At 45.1% G+C, this 17,029-nt stretch overlaps 1 long non-coding RNA gene across 1 annotated transcript in view; it reads left to right on the forward strand.

The window, feature by feature from the left end:
- The first annotated feature begins 298 nt into the window (after positions 1–298).
- Positions 299–17,029, forward strand: part of LOC143793754 (uncharacterized) — a 40,320-nt gene continuing 23,589 nt past the window's right edge. The window contains exon 1 of the long non-coding RNA XR_013220239.1: positions 299–360. This is a non-coding gene — a long non-coding RNA (uncharacterized LOC143793754). The remainder of the gene's footprint in view (positions 361–17,029) is intronic.

Here is a 17,029-nt window from a genome sequence, read left to right on the forward strand (position 1 = left end):
CCTGACTGAGGCTGCGCACTAGTTACATTCCAGGAGAGGAGTTAACTTTTAACATTACAGCCACCTCTTCTCAGCCCATTGGTTTCTAAACAGCAGTTAGCTTCTTAACTACCTCCCACTCCTCCTCAGATCCTGACAAGCTGCTGTTCTAAGTCTTCCAAAAATCACCAGCCCCCATCACAGCAGCTTTCTGAGAAGCTTTTCTAATTATGGATTTCACTAAGTTGTGTGCTTGTTCAAATGCCCTTTTATCTCTGTAGCTGTGCTACTCACCAGAACTGTCAATCAAGAAGGAGTGCCTGCCTTGTCAGAAACCAGGAAAAAGGAGAATGCATAACTATGAGCTACTCAAGACATAACGTGAGAATATCCGTTAAGGGGTTAATAGTAATGCAAGTATTTACTAAAACCTACTTGTCAAGAGTGGTGACTTGGCTATTGTAAGGGAGTTCATGGTACAGAGCTTTTTGATAGCCCTATGAAGGGTTCAAGTATGGGAGTAAGTTTCTAATATCTTCGATGTATCAACAGCTTGACATCCCATGTTAATTACATTTCCACATAATTAACTCAACTGTTGGAGCAGTAGTATATTTAGGTAGAATTTATTTCCTTTCACTTACCTATAACATAGTTACCTGAAAAGATAAGGAAAGTGATTAGCAATAAACGATATGTATAACAATTTACTCTAAATTGTGAACATCTACACAAAATGAACAAACTATTGGTGCGCCTCCACATTACATCTAAAGGAGCTTCTATGACATCCCTTCTACATCCATAGGCATCAATGTAGAGTTGGTCCTCCATTGCAGTTTCCACTATTCTTGGAAGACTGTCTACAAGATTTTGGAGCTATATGTGGAAATGTATGCCCATTCATCCAAAAGAACATTTGAGAGGTCAGTCACTGATGTTGGAGGGAGGACCTCACACACAATATCCACTCTAATTCATTCCAAAAGTATTGGATGGGGTTGAAGTCAGGGCTCTTTGCGGTCGGTCAAGCTCTGCAACCCCAAACTCACCCAGTCATGACTTTATGGACCTTGCTTTGTGAAAGGGGACACAGTGGTGCTGAAACAGAAAAGGGCCTTCCCCAAACTGTCCCCACAAAGTTGGAAACTACAATTGTACAAAATGTATTAGTAGCTGAAACATTAAAAGATTTCCCTTCACTGGAACTAAGGGCCTAGACTGACCCCTAAAAAACAGCCCCATCACATTATCCCTCCACCAAAATTTTTCAGCTGGAGCTATGCAATCAGATAGGTAATGTTTAGTGATGAGGGAATATACTTGTTACTCGAGATTTCTCGAGCATGCTCGGGGGTCCTCCGAGTATTTTTTAGTGCTCGGAGATTTAGTTTTCCTCACCTCAGCTGAATGATTTACATCTCTTAGCCAGCTTGATTACATGTGGGGATTCCCTAGCAACCAGGCAACCCCCACATTAACTTATGCTGGCTAACGGATGTAAATAATTCAGCTGCGGCGATGAAAACTAAATCTCCGAGCACTAGAAAATACTCGGAGGACCCCCGAGCGGGCTCGAGAAATCTCGAGTAATGAGTATATTCGCTGATCACTAGTAATGTTTACTTCACATTAGCTAAATCTAGATTATTTTGGGATAGAGAAGCATGAGTCATCACTCTACAGACCACATTTCCACTGCTTCAGAGTGCACTGGTAGTAGCATGATGTACATCACTCCATCCGATGCTTGTCACTGTGCTTGGTAATATAAGGCTTGCATACAGCTTCTAAGCCATGAAGTTGTAATAGAGTGCAGGGTAGACTATGTCACCACGGAACAGACAGAACAACTGTTGAGGGGGGTTCATTAACAGGGGCGATACTCTCCTCACAGGGAGAAAACAGTAGAATATAAACTGCAGAAATAACGGTGGAAAATATATGGGAAGCAGTATAACAGTAGTAAACGGAAGTTCTAGGGAAAAACACTTATCAGTCTGATGAGGACTTGCTTGTAGGGTCGTCTTCTCCAACGTAGGTGCCGGGAAACAGCGGCACTTGTTTTCCCTGTTATCCGTGAGTTGTGTAGTCTCTAGGAACCCTCAACCTGGGGTTTGAGGGATTACTGTGGTGAGTAGAGGGGATACTAGGCAAACGGGGTCCCCTGTGCTCAGAGTCTTCTGCCTCAACAGTGCAGCCTATCTCGGGAGAATGATGCTCAGTCTATTATTGGGTCTCCCAACAGTAATCAGGGGCTCTGCACTAATGCCGTGGGTGCTAGGGGCCACTGTCTCTGCATGGGTCACTGTCTTTGCACGGGTCAATGTCTTTGCACGAACGTCAGGGCGCACCTCTCCAGTCACAGCAGAGTCCGCTTTCACGTACTCACAAGATGCAGTCTTTCTGGACAATCTTCCTGTCTCAGTCCTCCGACCGGGAGCTCTCTCTCTCCTCCCCGTAGCACAGCTGCGTGCTGTTCTGTCCACTGTATCCACTGCTCTCTCTGCTGCACATGCTGCTCTCTGCTGCACACTCTGCTCTCTCTGCTGTGCATGCTGCTCTCTCTGCGGCACACTCTGCTCTCTCTGCTGTGCATGCTGGCATGCTGCTCTAGCCCTGGAAAGCGCGCCTCTTTTCTCTCTCAGCCCAGCTTCCTTCCTGTCCCAGCCTCTAAGTCTGCCCCCAGGGAAACCTGCTGCACAGCTAAGTGGTTCCAGGCATGGAGCAGAGAAGGTAACCCCCTTACAAAGTTCCTGTCTCACAAATTTGAGGTGATATTAATGACAGAGGAGGTTTGGACTCTGAAGTAATTTGGTCGACTGAACGTTGGTGACTTTTATGACCTCTGCACCTCAGCACTTGGAGACCCCGTGCTATATTATTTTATGTGATCTCCCTTTCATGACTGAGTTTCTGTGGTTTCTGTTGTGAATTCTGCTCTTGGGCTCCCTCCGGTGGTTGTTGGTGGTAGTGCAGTTGTCTTGGGGTTGTAATCCGGGCAAGTGTTTCTGCTGATTGCAGCTCTATTAGGTATTTAGGTGTGCAGGATCCATGAGTCCATGCCAGTTGTCCATTGTACTTGGAGGGATTGCATCTCTCTCTGGCTCCTCATGCCCTGCTGCCAATTCAGCTAAGATAAGTGTCTGTTTTTTTGTCTCTGTGCACACATGCAGTGTGCTTTGCAATTCCCCGGGACAGTGATACTGTGGAATGACACATGATGTCCAGCACCCAATCAGCGCTGGCTTCACTGTCTCCACCTTTGAACAAACTAAACATGAAGAGGAAGTCAGAGCTGCAGCTGATCTTTGGCTTACTCTTCATCTTCAGTTTGTCCAAAGGTGAAGACAGTGACGCCAGCGCTGATTGGGCGCCAGCGTCATGTGTTATTCCACCCCATCACATTCCCAAAGATAGCGAGTGCTCACAACGTGGGAATGGAGGGGAGTATAGGCTTTATTATTTTATTGGGCTGACCATTTAGTTTAAGATGGGGTTATCCTAGTAGTGGACAACGCCTATGAATACAAGAGGACAACTTTTTTATTTCTGCAGATATAATGGTAAAATTATGGTAAAATGTCAGCAGTGGCGGATTATTAGGGCATCCATTGGGGCATTACTGCCCTGACTGGCGTATGGGGCACGGTGGGCAGAGGGGGCCCACATCGGGCCCCGTCTCATCTGCTCACCAGGCCCCTACCGGCGCTGCGGCAGTTTAACGCTATTGACGTGCGGGCCCGTGCCCTCACGTCAATAGTTAACAGCCGCCAGCCAATCGGAGGCTGGCAGCTGACGTCAGCCGCGGCGCGCACGTCGCCGGTGTCTGACGTGATTGTCAGTCGCCGGTGATTGCGCGCTTCAGCTGCGTGGAGGGACCTTCTCCGCAGGAGCGCGGCCAGGTGAGAAGAACTTTTTTTTTAATTGAGAACAGCAATCCAGGGGGCCCAGGGCAAAATGCTGGAGACACTGGGGGCAGAGATGCTGGATACAGATGGGGGAAGAGATGCTGGACACAGATGGGGCAGAGATGCTAGACACAGATGGGGCAGAGATGCTGGACACAGACGGGGCAGAGATGCTGGACACAGATGGGGGCAGAGATGCTGGACATAGATGGGGCAGAGATGCTGGACACAGATGGGGCAGAGATGCTGGACACAGATGGGGCAGAGATGCTGGACACAGATGGGGCAGAGATGTTGGACACAGATGGGGCAGAGATGCTGGACACACTGGGGGCAGAATGCTGGACACACTGGGGGCAGAATGCTGGACACACTGGGGGCTGAATGTTGGAGACACTGGGGGCAGAATGCTGGAGACACTGGGGTCAGAATTGCTGGAGATACTGAGGGCAGAAATGCTGGACACTCTGGGGGCAGAAATGCTGGACACTCTGGGGGCAGAAATGCTGGAGACACTGGGGCAGAAATGCTGGAGACACTGGGGGCAGAAATGCTCTAGACACGGGGGCAGAAATGCTGGAGACACAGGGCAGAATGCTAGAGACATAGGGGGCACAATGGAGATACGGGGCAAGATTGGAGACACTGGGGGCAGGATTGGAGACAGATCGTGCAGGATCATGGGGCAGGATTGGATCATGGGGCAGGATGGAAACGATGGAGACAGATGGGGCAGGATGGGAACATCATATGGGGCAGAATGGATACTCATGAGGGCAGGATGGGAGAACATATGGCTGAGACACACGGGGCCAGGATGGGGAATATTATTACCATAGGGACTAATTTAGGGATATTATTACTGCAGTGATGTATTTATTTTATTTTTTGAGTATACTGTTTTAAATGAGGGGGCAGGTCTGTTACTGTGTAGAGTGACACTATGTTGCCTCTTTTTCTTCATGTGGTGTAAAGTAGAAGTTAGGAAAAATTAAGTAATGTGTCCTGCAAGCGGAGCTCGAGATAACTGTGTTATTTCCTGCAGAGATGAGCCCTGGCTGGAAGAAGTGATGGCGGTATGTGCTGGATGAAAGATGAAGGACTTCACAAAGAGGCGTCACTGGTGAGTCAGTGTGTTACCTATACACTGACACTATACACTGTATACTATATACAGAGCTCCTGTGTATAATGTCACCAGTGATCACTGTATAACCTCTACCCAGACACTGCATACTAAGTACAGATCTCCTGTGTATAATGGCACTTATGGTGATAGTATTGTGTTTTTTTATTACTGATCAGTATTGCAGTATTAGGTCATTATGTGGTGGTAATATGTGGTCTGGACATGGTGTTGTGGTATTTGTTCCTTGAATGTGCTATTTGGTCACTTTGTGGTGGTAATATGTGGTCTGGTCATGGTGCGGTGGTATTTGTTCTTTGTATGTGATATTATTCGGTCACTGGTGGTAATATGTGGTCTGGTCATGGTGTTGTATTTGTTCCTTGTATGTGATATTATTGGTCATTTTAAAAATTGAAAAATACATAAAAATATACCTAAATTGTATTGCATATTTTAACAAATATTTAGTAGGATACCGGTCAAAAGTGTCTACAGTGTTATGGTAGCGGCTTGAAAAATCTTTTGGCCAAAACAAAAGCTGCCGGTTATATGTGTGATCTGGTGATGGGAACTGTTAATGTGTAATAGGTGAGAAGTGGAGTTTCACTCAGCAACTATTTTTCTGGAATAATCTGGTACAGGTATATGATGACCCTGTCACATGACTGGGGGGCCCACAGAGTCTGAACAGCCCAGGGCCCTGGCTACCCTTAATCCACCCATGAATGTCAGGATAACATACATTTTTATGACATTCCTCAGCAATTTACTGTTTGAATTGCAATGGAAGTTGATTTTGTCTTTAACATCCATTGTAAGATTTAATTTAGAGTGTCCCTCTATCTTATACTCACCTATATTTACAGGTACTTGTCCCACGACTGCTGATTCTGCAAAAAAAAAAATTTCAATGCCTAATTACAGGACAAGATACAAGTTGAAGTAAATTTAGCCTGGCACTAAATTAGTAAAAGGGATATCCATAACTATATTATTTTTTTACTGTGGTCTTAAGAAGAAGAAGTTAATAACTACCTGCCTAGCGAAGATTTCTACCAGCACAAAGTGGTCACCGGCATCTCCTGCCAGCGATTCTGCGGCATCTTTTAATCTTGCGGTATTAAAAAAATCTGTTTGTTATATGCTCAAAAATATCTACAGCTGTTGGCTGAAGTGAAGTCTAAGAGTATGTCAACATATTGTGTTCTTCAGACTTTTTTTGAGTTGATCCACTCCAAAGAATGTCAAAAAAGGTGCTCAGAAAATGCTTGAAAGACTCTTCATATTTAAAAAATTACCTGCTCTGAGTGTGAATGGCCCAAAGACCAGAAATAAATCCCATTGAGAATCTGTAGAAAAACTTGAAAATTGTTGTTCAGATGTCTCCATCCAATCTCATTTATATAAAGCTAGGATGCAAGCAGAATGGGCAAAAATGTCAGCCTCTGTATGTGCAAAACTAATAGAAACATATCACAAAGACTTGCAGCAGAATTGCAGCGAAACGTGGCCCTACAAGGTATGGACTCCAGGGGCTAAATACAAATGCATATCACAATTTTTAGACATATATTTTTATAATATTTAGAAAACTATGTATCATTTCCTTTACACTTCACGAATACCTTCTTCTTTGTGTTGGTAAGAAACAAAATCCCAAATAAAATACACTTAAGGCTACTTTCACATTTCCGTCGGCCCGACGTTCCGACGGACATTGTGCACAATTGTGCACAACGTGGGCAGCGGATGCAGTTTTAAGACGCATCTGCTGCCCATTATGAGTTTCGGGGAGGAGGGGGCGGAGTTCCGGCCGCGCATGCGCGGTCGGAACTGGCGGATTCGACGGACGAAAAAAAACGTTTTATTGAACATTTTTTCGTCACGACGGACAGCAAAAACACAACTCATCCGTCGCACGACGGATGCGACGTGTGGCCATCCGTCGCAATCCGTCGTCTGTAATAGTCAATGGCAAAAAAACGTATCCTGCGGGCTCATTTGCAGGATCCGTTTTTTGGCCATAACGACGGATTGTGACGGTGGCAAAAAGATGGAAGTGTGAAAGTGACCTAAGTTTGTGGGTGTAACGTGAAAAAAGTGGAAAAGTTCACAAGGTATGAATACTTTTTCAAGGCACTACATATGATGAAAAAAAGGCTGATGTGAATATATAGACCAAGGTTCTCACATTTGGATGGAAAACCCAAGTTAACCAGGAGAGAAAACTTGCCATGCACAAGCTGTAATAAGGGTACTGTCACACAGTGGCACTTTGGTCGCTACGACGGTACGATCCGTGACGTTCCAGCGATATCCATACGATATCGCTGTGTCTGACACGCAGCAGCAATCAGGGATCCTGCTGAGAATCGTACGTCGTAGCAGATCGTTTGGAACTTTCTTTCGTCGCTGGATCTCCCGCTGTCATCGTTGGATCGGTGTGTGTGACACCGATCCAACGATGCGTTCGCTTGTAACCAGGGTAAACATCGGTTACTAAGCGCAGGGCCGCGCTTAGTAACTCGATGTTTACCGTGGTTACCAGCGTAAAAGTAAAAAATAACAAACACTACATACTTACATTCCGGTGTCTGTCCCCCGGCGTTCTGCTTCTCTGCACTGTGAGCGCCGGCCAGCCGGAAAGCGAGCACAGCTGTGCTTTCCGGCTGGCGCAGACACAGTAGAGAGAAGCAGAACGCCGGGGGACAGACACCGGAATGTGAGTATGTACTGTTTGTTATTTTTTACTTTTACGCTGGTAACCACGGTAAACATTGGGTTACTAAGCGCGGCCCTGCGCTTAGTAACCCGATGTTTACCCTGGTTACCCGGGGCCTTCGGCATCGTTGGTCGCTGGAGAGCTGTCTGTGTGACAGCTCCCCAGTGACCACACAACCACTTACCAACGATCACGGCCAGGTCGTATCGCTGGTCGTGATCGTTGGTAAATCATTTAGTGTGACAGTACCCTAAGCTGATAGAATTTATTTGTTTATAGTCAAATCTGTTGAGCTCTAGCAGGGCCACCTGTGCCATGAGATAAGATGAGTATCAGCACCCTGCAGTTTCCCTGAGGGGCGGCAGCCAGCATTTTCAAATGCATTGAAGGGGAACTTTGCAATTCTAGGATATCCAAAGGTGAAATGAACAAAACCTGTGTTGTCAGTCAAGGAATGAGATAAGGGAAGGAACCCCACATGTATCGCCACCAAATATGGCTTACTCAGGGGTGAAGGTTCATTTCACCTTTGGCTTTTTTTCAACCATTTTGCTATCCGAGGTGTTTCTAGAGGCTTTGTGCAGGTTTTACATACTCTATTGATCAATCAGGTTATTTACATTTATAGCTACTCCTCTGGATTAGGTTTTTGTGATATAATTATATAGGCTTTTGTTGATATAACATGACATTATATAACTATGTATTCATCAATTGTTGTTTTATATGGTACTAGTCTTGCACTTTAATTGTATTATTCTTACTCTTGTATATACATTTGCTCTACTACAACCCCTGGCAAAAATTATGGAATCATTTCAAATGGCAACTTTCTGGCCTTAAGAAACACTAAAAGAAATTAAGAACAAAAAATGTGGTAGTCAGTAATGGTTACTTTTTTAACCAAGCAAAGGGGAAAAATTATGGAGTCACTCAATTCTGAGGAAAAAAATTATGGAATCATGAAAAACAAACAAAAAACTCTCCAACACATCACTAGTATTTTGTTGCACCACCTCTGGCTTTTATAACAGCTTGCAGTCTCTGAGGCATGGACTTAATGAGTGTCAAACAGTACTCTTCATCAATCTGGCTCCAACTTTCTCTGATTGCTGTTGCCAGATCAGCTTTGCGGGTTGGAGCCTTGTCATGGACCATTTTCTTCAACTTCCACCAAGAAATTTCAATTGGATTGGGATCCAGACTATTTGCAGGCCATGACATTGACCTTATGTATCTATTTTCAAGGAATGTTTTCACAATTTTTGCTCTATGGCAGGATGCATTATCATCTTGAAAGATAATTTCATCATCCCCAAACATCCTTTCAATTGAAATATCAACATAAACTTGTGCATTTATTGAAGATGTAATGACAGCCATCTCCCCAGTGCCTTTACCTGACATGCAGCCCCATATCATCAATGACTGTGGAAATTTGCATGTTCTCTTCAGGCAGTCATCTTTATAAATCTCATTGGAACGGCACCAAACAAAGTTCCAGCATCATCACCTTGCCCAATGCAGATTCGCGATTCATCACTGAATATGACTTTCATCCAGTCATCCACAGTCCACGATTGCTTTTTCTAAGCCTATTGTAACCTTGTTTTTTTCTGTTTAGGTGTTAATGATGGCTTTCATTTAGCTTTTCTGTATGTAAATCCCATTTCCCTTAGGCTGTTTCTTACAGTTCAGTCACAAATGTTGACTCCAGTTTCCACCCATTCATTCCTCATTTGTTTTGTTGTGCATTTCCTGTTTTGGAGACATATTGCTTTAAGTTTCTGGTCTTGACGCTTTGAGGTCTTCCTTGGTCTACCAGTATGTTTGACTTTAACAACCTTCCCATGTTGTTTGTATTTGGTCCAGATTTTAGACACAGCTGACTGTGAACAACCAACACCTTTTGCAACATTGTGTGATGATTTACCTTCTTTTAAGAGTTTGATAATCCTCTCATTTGTTTCAATTGACATCTCTCGTGTTGGAGCCATGATTCATGTCAGTCCACTTGGTGCAACAGCTCTCCAAGGTGTGATCGCTCCTTTTTAAATGCAGACAAACGAGCAGACCTAATTTGATGCAGGTGTTAGTTTTGGTTATGAAAATTTACAGGGTGATTCCATAATTTTTTCCTCAGAATTGAGTGACTCCATAATTTTTACCCTATGCTTGGTTTAAAAAAGTAACCATTACTGACTACCACATTCTTTGTTCTTGATTTCTTTTAGTGTTTCTTAAAGCCAGAAAGTTGCCATTTGAAATGACACTAGTTTTGTGCCATGTCTGTGATCTGCTTTTTTACTACAAAATTAAATAACTGAATGAACATCCTTCAAGGCCGGTGATTGCATAATTTTTGCCATGGGTTGTACTACATTATCCACCTTAAGCAATTGCTGTATGTCTATTATGGCTGTTTGATTCCCTGTATTTCTACAATTTCAGGCAGATGTGGATAGGTGGTGGGCTTACCATGGACACACCTTACTAGTTATATACAATCTAGCTGGGTTTTTTTAATTGTATTTATGTTTATGTCTTGTTTCACATTTTTTGCACATAATAAAGATAATTTTTATATATCATGATCCCGAGACAATTGCATACTTCTTTTTTCTATCTGTCATTGTTTTCAAGTATGTGCTCGGCTGATCCTGTTTATCCTGGTGATGCCCTCAGTTACTTCGTCTCCTGTACATTAGGTGGGAATTAATTTTGTGGCTCACAATACCATGTGTTCCTGCAATAGTGCTCTGATTTTGCCTGACACGAGCTGCATGGTAATACCAGTCACAAAGGTAATAGCCACCTACTATACAGAGTACCATCACAGAAAAAAAGAGAAAAAAGAGGCCATACTTACCAATATCTGGTGGGCTGACAAGTGACAATACCAATGTGCAGCTCATATCGTGGCTGAGAATGTAATGCTCAGATGTGACTATATCAAGCACACAAACACATTAATAGCCTCCTGATGTGCCTATAAATATAGTAAAGGGCAAAACGCGTCGAGATGACATTAGCATAGACACTAGGGACTGTATTATCACAGCCAAGCGCCAATGTCGCTGTCTCTTTTGGATATGTCTGCAGAGTAAGCACTTCTTATAACTTGGACTTAGATTTCTATTAACCCATCTTACTCCCTCATCATGTTTACATATGCCCTTACAGTGTTTGCTCCACTAATCCTCTCTCTCCTTCGCTATCCACAAACCCAAGCACCCTCTAACCAAATAATCATCTCTCCTTCCCTCTTTCCTCCCCACCTGACCTCCTCTGCTGAGCTGCTCCTCAACCTCAAATCTGTCCTAATAAATCATAAAACAAGCCGGCAACTCTCCTTCTCTCCACCTGCTCTCCTTTTCTCTGCTTCTTCTCACTGCTGTCGACATATCTCCCAACCCTGGACCCCCACAGCACATACCTCCCATTACTACCCCCTTCTACCGCTCCCTATCTAATATGAACTACCGCAATCTTTCCAACATAAATCCTGTGTCCCTGACGCCCACCCCCCTGCTCCCTCTCTCTGGAGCACTCTGGAATGCCCAATCAATCTGCAATGAGCTTCATGTGATTCATGACTTTTTTTCTCTCTCACAAGCTTGCCTTCCTCGGCCTCACAGAAACATGGCTAACACCCTCTGATACTGGCTCCCCTGCTGCGCTGTGTTACGGCGGCCTCCACTTCACCCACACCCCTCGCCCCGGCAACAGACATGGTGGAGGAGTGGGTCTTCTCCTTTCTTCAAACTGCACCTTTAACCCAATCCCACCTCTACCCTCCCTTATCCTCCCTAATTTTGAAGTCCACTCTGTCCGCATCTACTCTCTTCATACAACCTCCAAGTGGCCGTCATATACCGACCTCCGGGCCCAGCCACTGCCTTTATTGACCAATTCTCCACCTGGATTCTTCACTTTCTGTTGACATTCCCACCATCATCATAAGTGACTTCAATATCCCCTGATACCCTTCAGTCAACAGCCTCCAAACTTCTGTCCCTTACTTCATCTTTTAGACTTACTCAGTGGTCTATCTATTGCAATTAACGACATCACGCTTTCCCCCATACCGGAAGTCCGCTGCCTCGGAGTAACCCTTGACTGTGCCCTGTCCTTCAAACCACACATCCAAGCTCTTGCCACCTCCTGTCGCCTCCAGCTCAAAAATATCTCCAGAATCTGTCCTTTCCTCAACCGTCAATCTAATAAAATGCTTGTGCATGCCCTCATCATCTCCCGCCTTGACTACTGCAACATCCTTTTCTGTGGCCTCCCTACTAACCCCTTGCACCTCTCCAGTCCATCCTATAACTCTGCTGCCCAACTAATTCATCTCTCTCCTCGCTACTCCTCCGCTTCCCCCCTCTGCAAATCTCTTCACTGGCTCCCATTCCCTCAGCGTATCCAGTTCAAATTACTAATACTAACCTACAAAGTCATCCATAACCTGTCTCCTCCATATATCTCTGAACTAATCTCTCGATATCTTCACCCATGTAATCTCCGGTCCTCCCAAGACCTCCTTCTCTCCTCCACACTTATTCACTCCTCACCCAACCGCCTCTAAGTCTTCTCCCGAATATCCCCCATCCTCTGGAATTCTTTGCCCCAACAGGTCAGACTATCAACCACATTCGGATCCTTCAGACGGAACCTGAAAACCCACCTCTTCATGAAAGCCTACAGCCTGCACTGACCCCGCTGCCTCCTCACCGCTACTGAAGCTACCGCCTCACCAACACGGGAGCTGTTGTGAATTCCGTTCTCGGACTCCCTCCTGTGGTCATGAATGGTACTTTGGTTAGTTCTGCTCTTGGACTCCCTCTGGTGGCTTCGAGCGGAACTGCTGGTCACTGAGGTTGGCTTTATCAGCTGCCCTCGTTTATTGCTATGCTTGTTTCCCTATTTAACTCCACTCAGATCGTTACTTCATGCCAGCTGTCAATGTCTTAGTATTGGTTCAGATCTCTCTTGGACTTCTCTGAGGACCTGACTACTCCAGCAGAAGCTAAGTCTTTGCTAGTTCATTTGTTGTTACTGCTTCCTGAATATATTTCTTAGTACTGCTAAATTCTAGTCCAGCTTGCTATCATGATATTCCCTTGCTAGCTGGAAGCTCTGGGGGTGCAGAGTGGCACCTCCACACCGTGAGTCGGTGTGGGGAGTCTTTTTGCTTACTCTGCGTGGCTTTTTGTAGTTTTTGTGCTGACCGCATAGTTCCCTTTTCTTTCCTCTGTCTATTTAGTTAAGTCTGGCCTCCTTTGCTAAAACCTGTTTCATTCCTGTGTTTGTGACCTTCCTCTTAACTCACAGTCAATATATGTGGGGGGCTGCCTTTACCTTTGGGGAATTTCTCTGAGGCAAGGTAAGGCTTCTATTTCTATCTTTAGGGGTAGTTAGCTCTTAGGCTGTGAAGAGGCGTCTAGGGAGAGTTAGGTACGCTCCACGGCTATTTCTAGTGTGTGTGTGATAGGAGTAGGGTTTGCGGTCAGCAGAGTTCCCACTTCCCCAGAGCTAGTCCCGATTTTGAGTTTACTCATCAGGTCATTCCGGGTGCTCCTAACCACCAGGTCCATAACAGTACAGTTGGCCCACAAAGTGTTAATGCATCTCAAAAGAGGGATAAGAGAAGTTCTGAACCCATTTTTTTTTCTTTGCAGTGTGTTTTGTCTCTCTTTTCCCCTTAACCTCTAGGTGGTTCAGGACTCAGGTGTAGATATGGATATTGTATGGATCAACTTACTGCTAGGGTACAAAGCATTCAAGATTATGTAGTTCAGAATCCGATGTTAGAGCCAAGAATTCCAATTCCTGATTTGTTTTCTGGGGATAGATCTAAGCTTCTGAATTTCAAAAATAATTGTAAACTGTTTCTTGCTTTGAAACCCCGCTCCTCTGGTGACCCCATTCAGCAAGTAAAAATTATTATTTCTTTGTTGCGTGGCGATCTGTTGTGAATTCCGTTCTCGAACTCCCTCCTGTGGTCATGAATGGTACTTCGGCGAGTTCTGTCCGTGGACTCCCTCTGGTGGCTGTGAGTGGAACTGCTGGTTCTGAGGTTGCTTCCTCAGCTGCCCTCGTTTGCGGCTAGGCTGGCTTCTCTATTTAACTCCACTCTGATCGTTACTCCATGCCAGCTGTCAATGTATTAGTACTGGTTCAGATCTCTCTCGGATCTTTCTGATGACCTGTCTACTCCAGCAAAAGCTAAGTCCCTGCTAGTTCATTTGGGGTTCATTTTGTACTAATATGTTTCTTAGTGCTTGCTAAGTTCTAGTCCAGCTCGCTAACATGATATTGCCTTGCTAGCTGGAAGCTCTGGGTTGCAGAGTGGCACCTCCGCATCGTGAGTCGGTGCGGAGGTCTTTTTGCACACTCTGCGTGGCTTTTTTAGTTTTTTGTGCTGACCGCATAGATTCCTTTCCTATCCTCAGTCTATCTAGTAAGTCTGGCCTCCTTTGCTGAAACCTGTTTCATCCCTGTGTTTGTGACTTTCCTCTTAACTCACAGTTAATATATGTGGGGGGCTGCCTTTACCTTAGGGGAAATTTCTCTGAGGCAAGGTAAGGCTTATTTTCCTATCTTTAGGGGTAGTTAGCTCTTAGGCTGTGAAGAGGCGTCTAGGGAGAGTTAGGTACGCTCCACAGCTATTTCTAGTGTGTGTGTTAGAATTAGGATTTGCGGTCAGCAGAGTTCCCACTTCCCAGAGCTTGTCCTGTCTTCTAGTTTAACCATCAGGTCATTCCAGGTTATATAAAGGAGTCCTTGGAGAAAGGGCATATTCGCCCGTCGTCGTCACCGTTGGGAGCAGGGTTCTTTTTTGTGGCCAAGAAGGATGGTTCTCTGAGACCTTGTATAGATTACCGCCTTCTCAATAAAATCACGGTCAAATTTCAGTACCCTTTGCCTCTACTGTCTGATTTGTTTGCTCGGATTAAGGGGGCTAGTTGGTTCACCAAGATAGATCTTCGAGGGGCGTATAATCTCCTGCGTATTAAACAGGGCGATGAATGGAAAACAGCACTTAATACGCCCGAGGGCCATTTTGAGTACCTGGTGATGCCATTCGGGTTTTCTAATGCTCCATCTGTGTTTCAGTCCTTTATGCATGACATCTTCCGAAAGTATTTGGATAGATTCATTATTGTATATTTGGATGATATTTTGGTCTTTTCGGATGATTGGGAGTCTCATGTGAAGCAGGTCAGAATGGTGTTCCAGGTTCTTCGTGCTAATTCTTTGTTTGTGAAGGGGTCTAAATGTCTCTTCGGAGTTCAGAAGGTTTCCTTTTTGGGCTTCATTTTTTCCCCTTCTACTATCGAGATGGATCCTGTTAAAGTTCAGGCCATTTATGATTGGACTCAGCCTACATCTGTGAAGAGCCTTCAGAAATTCCTGGGCTTTGCTAATTTTTACCGTCGCTTCATCGCTAATTTTTCTAGTGTTGTTAAACCATTGACTGATTTGACCAAGAAAGGTGCTGATGTGGTGAATTGGTCCTCTGCGGCCGTTGAGGCTTTTCGGGAGTTGAAACGTCATTTCTCTTCGGCCCCTGTGTTGTGTCAGCCAGATGTTTCGCTCCCTTTTCAGGTCGAGGTTGATGCTTCTGAGATTGGAGCAGGGGCTGTTTTGTCTCAAAGATCTTCTGATGGCTCTGTCATGAAGCCATGTGCTTTCTTTTCTAGAAAGTTTTCGCCTGCTGAGCGTAATTATGATGTTGGCAATCGGGAGTTGTTGGCTATGAAGTGGGGGTTCGAGGAGTGGCGACATTGGCTCGAGGGAGCCAAGCATCGCGTAGTGGTCTTAACGGATCACAAGAATCTGACTTATCTCGAGTCTGCTAAGCGGTTGAATCCTAGACAGGCTCGATGGTCGCTGTTTTTCTCCTGTTTCAATTTTGTGGTTTCATACCTTCCGGGTTCTAAGAATGTGAAGGCCGATGCCCTTTCAAGGAGTTTTGTGCCGGATTCCCCGGGAGTTCCTGAGCCGGCTGGTATTCTCAAAGAGGGGGTAATTCTGTCTGCCATCTCACCTGATTTGCGGCGGGCGCTGCAGGAGTTTCAGGCTGATAGACCTGACCGTTGTCCAGCAGAGAAACTGTTTGTCCCTGATAGATGGACTAGTAGAGTTATCTCTGAGGTTCATTGTTCGGTGTTGACTGGTCATCCTGGGATTTTTGGTACCAGAGATTGGGTGGCTAGGTCCTTTTGGTGGCCTTCCTTGTCACGGGATGTGCGTTCTTTTGTGCAGTCCTGTGGGACTTGTGCTCGGGCCAAGTCCTGCTGTTCTCGTGCCAGTGGGTTACTTTTGCCCTTGCCAGTCCCGAAAAGGCCTTGGACGCATGTTTCCATGGATTTTATTTCAGATCTCCCTGTCTCTCAAAGGATGTCGGTCATCTGGGTGGTTTGTGATCGCTTCTCTAAGATGGTCCATTTGGTACCCTTGCCTAAATTACCTTCCTCCTCTGATTTGGTTCCACTATTTTTCCAGCATGTGGTTCGTTTGCATGGCATTCCGGAGAACATCGTGTCGGACAGAGGTTCCCAGTTTGTCTCTAGGTTTTGGCGGTCCTTTTGTGCTAAGATGGGCATTGATTTGTCTTTTTCTTCGGCTTTTCATCCTCAAACAAATGGCCAAACCGAAAGAACCAACCAGACTTTGGAAACCTATCTGAGATGCTTTGTTTCTGCTGATCAGGATGATTGGGTGACCTTCTTGCCATTGGCTGAGTTCGCCCTTAATAATCGGGCTAGTTCTGCTACTTTGGTTTCGCCTTTTTTTTGCAATTCTGGTTTTCATCCTCGTTTTTCTTCAGGGCAGGTCGAGCCTTCGGACTGTCCTGGTGTGGATTCTGTGGTGGACAGGTTGCAGCAAATTTGGACTCCCGTAGTGGACAATCTGACGTTGTCCCAGGAGAAGGCTCAACGTTTCGCTAACTGCCGTCGTTGTGTTGGTCCCCGACTTCGTGTTGGGGATTTGGTTTGGTTGTCTTCTCGTTATGTTCCTATGAAGGTTTCTTCTCCTAAGTTTAAGCCTCATTTCATTGGTCCTTATAAGATTTCTGAAATTCTCAACCCTGTGTCATTTCGTTTGGTCCTTCCAGCTTCTTTTGCCATCCATAATGTGTTCCATAGGTCGTTGTTGCGGAGGTACGTGGCGCCTATGGTTCCCTCCATTGATCCTCCGGCTCCGGTGTTGGTTGAGGGGGAGTTGGAGTATGTGGTGGAAAAAATTTTGGATTCTCGTATTTCGAGATGGAAGCTTCAGTAC

This window comes from Ranitomeya variabilis, chromosome 1 (assembly GCF_051348905.1).
Source record: "Ranitomeya variabilis isolate aRanVar5 chromosome 1, aRanVar5.hap1, whole genome shotgun sequence".
Lineage (NCBI taxonomy): Eukaryota > Metazoa > Chordata > Amphibia > Anura > Dendrobatidae > Ranitomeya > Ranitomeya variabilis.